The sequence below is a fragment of the Meles meles genome, chromosome 9, assembly GCF_922984935.1.
Source record: "Meles meles chromosome 9, mMelMel3.1 paternal haplotype, whole genome shotgun sequence".
Classification (NCBI taxonomy): Eukaryota; Metazoa; Chordata; class Mammalia; order Carnivora; family Mustelidae; genus Meles; species Meles meles.
This window is the reverse complement of record NC_060074.1, coordinates 16,082,186-16,088,653: the sequence shown is the minus strand read 5'-3', so window position 1 is coordinate 16,088,653 and position 6,468 is coordinate 16,082,186. Positions and strand designations below refer to the sequence as shown.

General features: G+C 39.5%; 1 non-coding gene across 1 annotated transcript; it reads right to left on the bottom strand.

Annotated features, from left to right (window-relative positions):
- Nucleotides 1–3,679: 3,679 nt before the first annotated feature.
- LOC123951242 lies at nucleotides 3,680–3,785 on the bottom strand. The gene has a single exon (XR_006820392.1). It is a non-coding gene; the product is annotated as a U6 spliceosomal RNA (small nuclear RNA).
- Between the last annotated feature and the right edge of the window lie 2,683 nt (nucleotides 3,786–6,468).

Below are 6,468 nucleotides of genomic sequence, written 5' to 3'. Positions count from 1 at the left end.
GTAGGCAGAGAGGCAGGCAGAGAGAGAGGGAGAAACAGGCTCCTCACTGAGCAGAGAGCCTGATGCGAGGCTCGATCCCAGGACCCTGAGATCATGACCTGAGCCAGAGGCAGAGGCTTAAACCACTGAGCCACCCAGGCGCCCCCTATCTAGCTATCTATCTTATTTATAGCTCAAGCAAGGGGAGGGGCAGAGGAACAAGTAGAGAGAGAATCCCAAGCAGGCTCCACACCCAATGCAGAACCCAACATGGGGCTCCATCTCACAACAAGTCATGACCTGAGCTAAAATCAAGAGGAAGACGCTCAACTGAGTGAGCCCCCAAGCACCCCAAGTCACAATATTTTTTGAAGAGCATCCTTCATTCATTCAACACTTATTAAACATCTATTCTTATTAGTACATTTTTTTACCTCCTTGCTTATATAAAGACCTACAATAAAACTATAAACAAAATAGTACTCATTAACTTGATCACTTTTAAACTCTCTTTTAGAGTGTCATCATTTTGCATATTTATAAAGTATGAATTCCTGATCATCTAAAATCCCTTCGTGGCTCAACTATATTGGAAGTATTTTTTTCCTCTGGCCTGGCTCAGTTCTTCCATTATGACCACTAGTTTGAATTTCCAATTGAAAAAATTTTTTTCCCAATTCCATGCATTTTCACTTTGGAGAATTCAAGACAAAATTTCAGCCATCAGGTATCGGATACATCAAACCTGGAAGCAAATTTCGTGCTTGTCTCCTTTGCGTAGTCTCCTGTCCAGACCTGTGCAACAGCTGGGTGCCCAGATCAACAGATATGATATGAGAAACACATTGGGTCAGTCCTCCATCACGAGATCAGGCAAATTCAGTTTTCTCTCCAATAAAAGCAGAGCAACTTGTTTTCAAATCTTGCAGCTTCCAGCAAGCCCTGGTGTTTACTTTTGGCCTGTGAAGCTATTCAGCCTCACACTCTCCTGCTGGTGTGATAGTCTGTCTCCAGCTCGACAGCACAAAGACCAAAGGAAAAAGAGACTCGGTAGCTGCTTTCCTTGCATTGAGGAGATATACACGATTTCACAATAAGAGAAGATATCTGATCTCCGTTCCCCTCTTTGTTGCCTCTCTCCAAGTTTTATAGCCTTTTATTATCTGTAAATAAATTTAAAAAAAAAAGTTGTACATGCATTTTCAAAATGTGCTGCATAATACAACTCCATCCATTTAGGAAGCTGACGGCTGCCCTCCGAGGTGTAGCCTGACAGCCTAAAACCCCGGAATCAATCATCTGGATAGAGTGGTGCCATGCGACTGCTCCCAGTACGTATCGCGGCACCCAGGAACCGCTTATTTGAGATACGCCACCGTCACTCTGATAGATTAAAGCACCACATCCAAGAAACAATTGTGTGTTGGGGGGGAAATGCTCTCATAGACCTGCCGGGTTACAGCCCAGAATCCAGCAGGCAACCGGGCAGGTCTCTGCTGAATCAGAGCTTCCAGAAACCTGGGAAGCAGCAGGATGACAGTTCTGTTCTTCAACAGCCCATTATGAACTAATTAGCATCCATGAATTGCAGATTTGAAGCATTAAAGTGATGTACAAATCATTAATTTTTTGTCAAATCCATGTCATCCTTGTGTATGCTTCCCTATTTTAATGTTGCATGACAGTGAAAAGAGGTACAATCCTCTGTATATAAAGAGGAGAGATTTGGTGTAGCTGATATAATGAGATCTATTTAAACACTATGTATTTTTCAGCTCTGAATATATCTGGTTGGGGGAAAAGAAAAACCGCTACACTTGTCCTATTAGGGTTAATTGTGAAAGGATGTTAATGTATTCAGAACCCCAGGGGTAGTTCTACATGTTGTCTGAATGAAACAGGGGATGTAAGACCAACTTCACATTTGAGCTTTCTTTTTTAAAAGTCCTCTTTTTGATGAATAAGAAGAGCCATAAAACCTTTCTCACTGACTGTGGAAGGTGTAATAACTATTTAGAATGAAAGCTGAACCTTTCGGTGTGTGAGAGCTCCGAAGCAGCCGATCTGTTCTTGTTAACCTGGTGCCGAACTTAATTTATAAAGATGTATAATGTAACGCAGTGGTAAAAGGAAAACAACAGCAAAGCCGGTTTTCATAGGAGAAAAGGCTTCTAAACATTAATTTGTGGTTTTCTGTATTGTTTCTGTGCATTTAATTACTAAGGATATTTGCGCTTAAACAAATGCTTGGTGTTTCATTTGAATTTCTTTTTTCTTATTACAGTGGAGTCACAATGCTTAATTTGTTAGTACCGCAATTGTTGCCATGGTAACAGACTCTAATGTTCTATATAAATATGTATGTGGCATATATATGCGTGTATTATAAATCTGTACTATAGATGATCATGACTTTATTCCAAGAGCCCATCTCAGAAGACTTAGCTCTCAAGAAAAACTCTAATTGTGAATGTAGATATGCTTTGTGAACTTATTGATATGGTCACAAACTCGGGTCCCCATCTTCACATGGGGAAGAAAGGAAGTTCTAAGGAAGAGAGAGAGGTTCACATGCTTCTTCTTGAAGGGTTTCCTCTGCCCAACAGCAGAGTCATCCATGCCGGGGTCATATACTCTATGGACTTATTCTCTCTCCCCATTCCCTTTTCCACCCACTTCTTTTAACCACACAAAGTCTGGATAAAATGAAAACAAGCCAAATTCTAGGGGCAGATGTTTTTCCGAAGAACATTATAACAGGAAGGTTAGGGATGCATTGAGAACGGAGAAAGAAAGGATAAGGCGATTTGTTCCATTTGTATTCATGAGAGAGGGGAATTCATATTAAAGACAGCTGTACATGTATATATACCATCTGAATTGGGCATTTCACACACCTCTCAGTAAATATTTAAAGTAGATAGTAGAGTCTTCATTGTAGAGATAAGAAAGCTGAAACTCACAGAGAATGAGTAAAATTGTCATGAAGGTTAGATTTGCCGAAGACTCTTCTTTGTATAGTGTCACTTTATTACTCTGAGACCTTCTTTAGTGCAAAGAAAGAAGCCATAAACGCACTTCTTCCAGACTAATTAGCATCACACCTGGTTCCCTATGCCCTCAGACCTCAGGCATTGACAATGATCAACCTTGAGATAACTTTGGTAGTAAACCAGAAATAAACCTGATTGAAGGGGGCAATAGCATGGCCATCTCTATCAGTAGGTGTTATTTTCAGCTTCATGTAATCACAACAACACAATGCCACAACAGCAGCTTAACTAGTTTATTTTTCATAAATTGTCACAAATCCAGAAATAGGTGAGCTTAGGTTGCTATGGAGGCTCTAGGAAGTTATTAGGGACTCAGTTAAGCAGTTGTTTCCCTCTCCACTGTGTTATCTTTAGTGTGAGTCTATAATCTTCATGCTCATAAGATGGCTGCTGCCCACTCAACATCACAACTGTATCCCAGGCCAGAAAACAAGGAATGAATAAAGGGTAAATAACGAGTGAGCTGAGCTTGTCACGTTCTCCCTCCCTCCCTTCCACTCTCCCTCCGTCCCTTCCTCTGTCCCTCTCTCTCTCTTTTTATAGGGAAAAATCACAATCTCAACATTGGATTCCACATGTTGTGTTTTGACTCCTTGAGTTTCCTTGGTATTAACCAACGAGGTGTCAAATAACTTCTGGGAACTGTGCAAAACATGGAATGCTTCAGAGATATGAGTGTCATCCTTCTGCAAGAACCATGCTAATCTTCTCTATATCATTTCAATTTTAGTATATGTGCTGCACAAGCTTCACTTCTTATAATCTGCCTGACTTTAAAGTCCATTAAGTTTTTAAGGCTTGGCTTCCTCATCTGATAAGTGAGGATGATAAAACTTCCTCAGAGGGATTCTGTGAGGGGGAAATGAGTCCATACACATAAAAAACACCTAGTAGAATATCTGACCCATGCCAAGTATTTGACCAATGTTAACTATTATTACTATTGCTATGAATCAAGTTCTGGATTCAAATTATGAATCTGCCATTTTCTCAGGCAAGTTGCTAAAATCTGTGATGCTCAGTTTCATCCTGTGGAAAATGGTTAATGGGTCACATTAGAGATGGGGAGTGTGTAAATTACCTATTAAATTAAAATGACTTCTAAATAGTAGGAATGGCAAGCACTACTGATTCTCTGTCAATATCCATTCCCCTTTTTCCTTCCTGTCAGAATTTCTTTTTGTTCAGGATGGTGAACAAAATTATTCCCTTTCCCAACTCCCTTGCAGCAAGAGGATGACAAACTTTGGCCTATGTAATATAAATGAATTTCCCTGGAAAGAGCTTTCTTTCTTGAATAAAAAGGCAAAACATTATTTTGTGAAAGGCCTGTGTTCTCTCTCCTTCCCCACTGAATGTTTGGAGGTGCTGAAGCCATATTGAAAATGTGGGGACCAGGTCCACAAACTAATGATGACAGAACAGGCAGATAGACTTTGGGTCGTTGATAGCTTCATTGACGCCTTGCACAACTTTAGATTGCCCAACTCTAGGTGGAGTATACCTAGGAAAAAAACTTAGTGGTTTAAGCCAATATTTCTTGAGTTTTATTTCATGTGCAGCCAAGCAATCCATGGAGACATAAGTTTTTGCCACGTGGAAATTGTATTAATAAGCATTACTACCGCCATCATCATCATCATTATTATCTCTATTTATGACATGGCCTGAGGATGTCCAATCTATGTTCTATTTTTTTTTAAGAGAGGGGGAGAGAGGGTACAGAGGTGTAGAGGGAGAGAGAGAGAGAGGGAATCTTAAGCAGGGTCCATGCCCAGTGCTCACCTGACCTGGGCCTCAATCTCATGACTCTGAGATCATGACCTGAGCTGAAATCAAAAGTTGGATACTTAACAACTGAGCCATCCAATCACCACAAGCCCACAGTGTCTTCTATTCTTATGAGTAAATAACAAAATGTTTGATGATGGCCCTATGGAAAAAACAGTCTACAGGAAGTATTGATCAAAACTCCAGAGAAATGAAGACCCTGGAGGGAACTGGAGAAATCCTAACTGCTTCTGGGACTTGGGGCAAGGACCAAGCAACTGTCAGATCAAACCATAGAGGTCCGAAGGGACTGCTAGCCCAGGAGAGCCCCTATGCATGCATTGAATCCCACTGAAGCCCTCTGAGTCTATAGCCTGGAGATCTATGAGTTTATCACCTCTTAATTGCCTACAGGGTGACATTACAAATATCTGGGACAGGGTTAAAGAGAAATCAATGCTGAGTGAAGGGCAATATTGCAAAAGTTACTTTGTGGATAATGGGAACCTAAAAATTAGAGGAGAATCTGCCACACAACCTTTTTACCAGTTTATATTGAAAGTAAATCTCTGACCAAATCTGGCCACACGTAAGGATGCATATTAAACATTTATTAAGAAGTAGGCACATAATAGCTTATCTAACATAGAAGTCTATAGTCTGATATAGTAGATAATCAGGCCAGGAGAGGACTGAGGGTTGAGTCAGCACCTCGACACAGGACAAGCTAGGAAACAATATCCCTAATGGTACAGACCATTAGGGTTTCTAGGTTCTTATTGTGTTTACAGGCAAGGAAAGTCTCTACAATATTTTTTTACAATCCATGTATTTTAATATCTCCTTTTCTACCAGTCTCACCCATTTCTAACATCCCTAATGCTAATTGTCACACATTAATTTTACCAATGAAAAGCCATGTTTAACAAATTATGCTAATTAAGGATATTCTGGTGATGTTTTTAGAAGATTAAGATAGCTTAATTTTTGCTAGAATGCACCTCTGGAGGCCGGTTAGATTAGTTGATTAGAAGATTAGTTGTTGACACCTAGGGAGTGAATTTTTAGTTAGGGCAAATGACCACCCTTATGCATAGCTTAATCTAACTGACATACACATATACTTCCTATAAAATGTAGTGGGGAGTTTAAACTACACCCTATTAAATAGCCCATGCAATTAATAAAGGGCAAAATTAGAACTAGATTACTCTCTTCAACTCCCAAGTTTGAAAGTTTTACCACTATAATATCCCGACTTGGCAATAATCCTACAACTAGTCCAGACTTGTTGTCTAAGAGGTAACCTCTAAATTAGCCTATTAGTATCAAAAGTGTTCCCACTTAAAATGAAAATAACAAATTTAGCTGCTGATATGAATCTGGGAGCATTATGCAAACAGATACAGCAGGATTAAAAAACAGAGCATTAAATCATGAAAGTTTGGAATTACAAGAGTCAAATGTAAATAACAAATAGTCGTTTATCAGAAAATTAATAGAAAACACGATAAATGTTGAATGAGAAGTTCAAAGCAAACTTTGTTTGCTATCATCTCTCCTATATTTTGACCCTGTCATGTCATGTCATGTTTGCAAGACCTGCTCTGATTTTAGAACTATTTATGTTCATCTCTGATAATTTCTTTTGTTAGTAGTCAGCCTC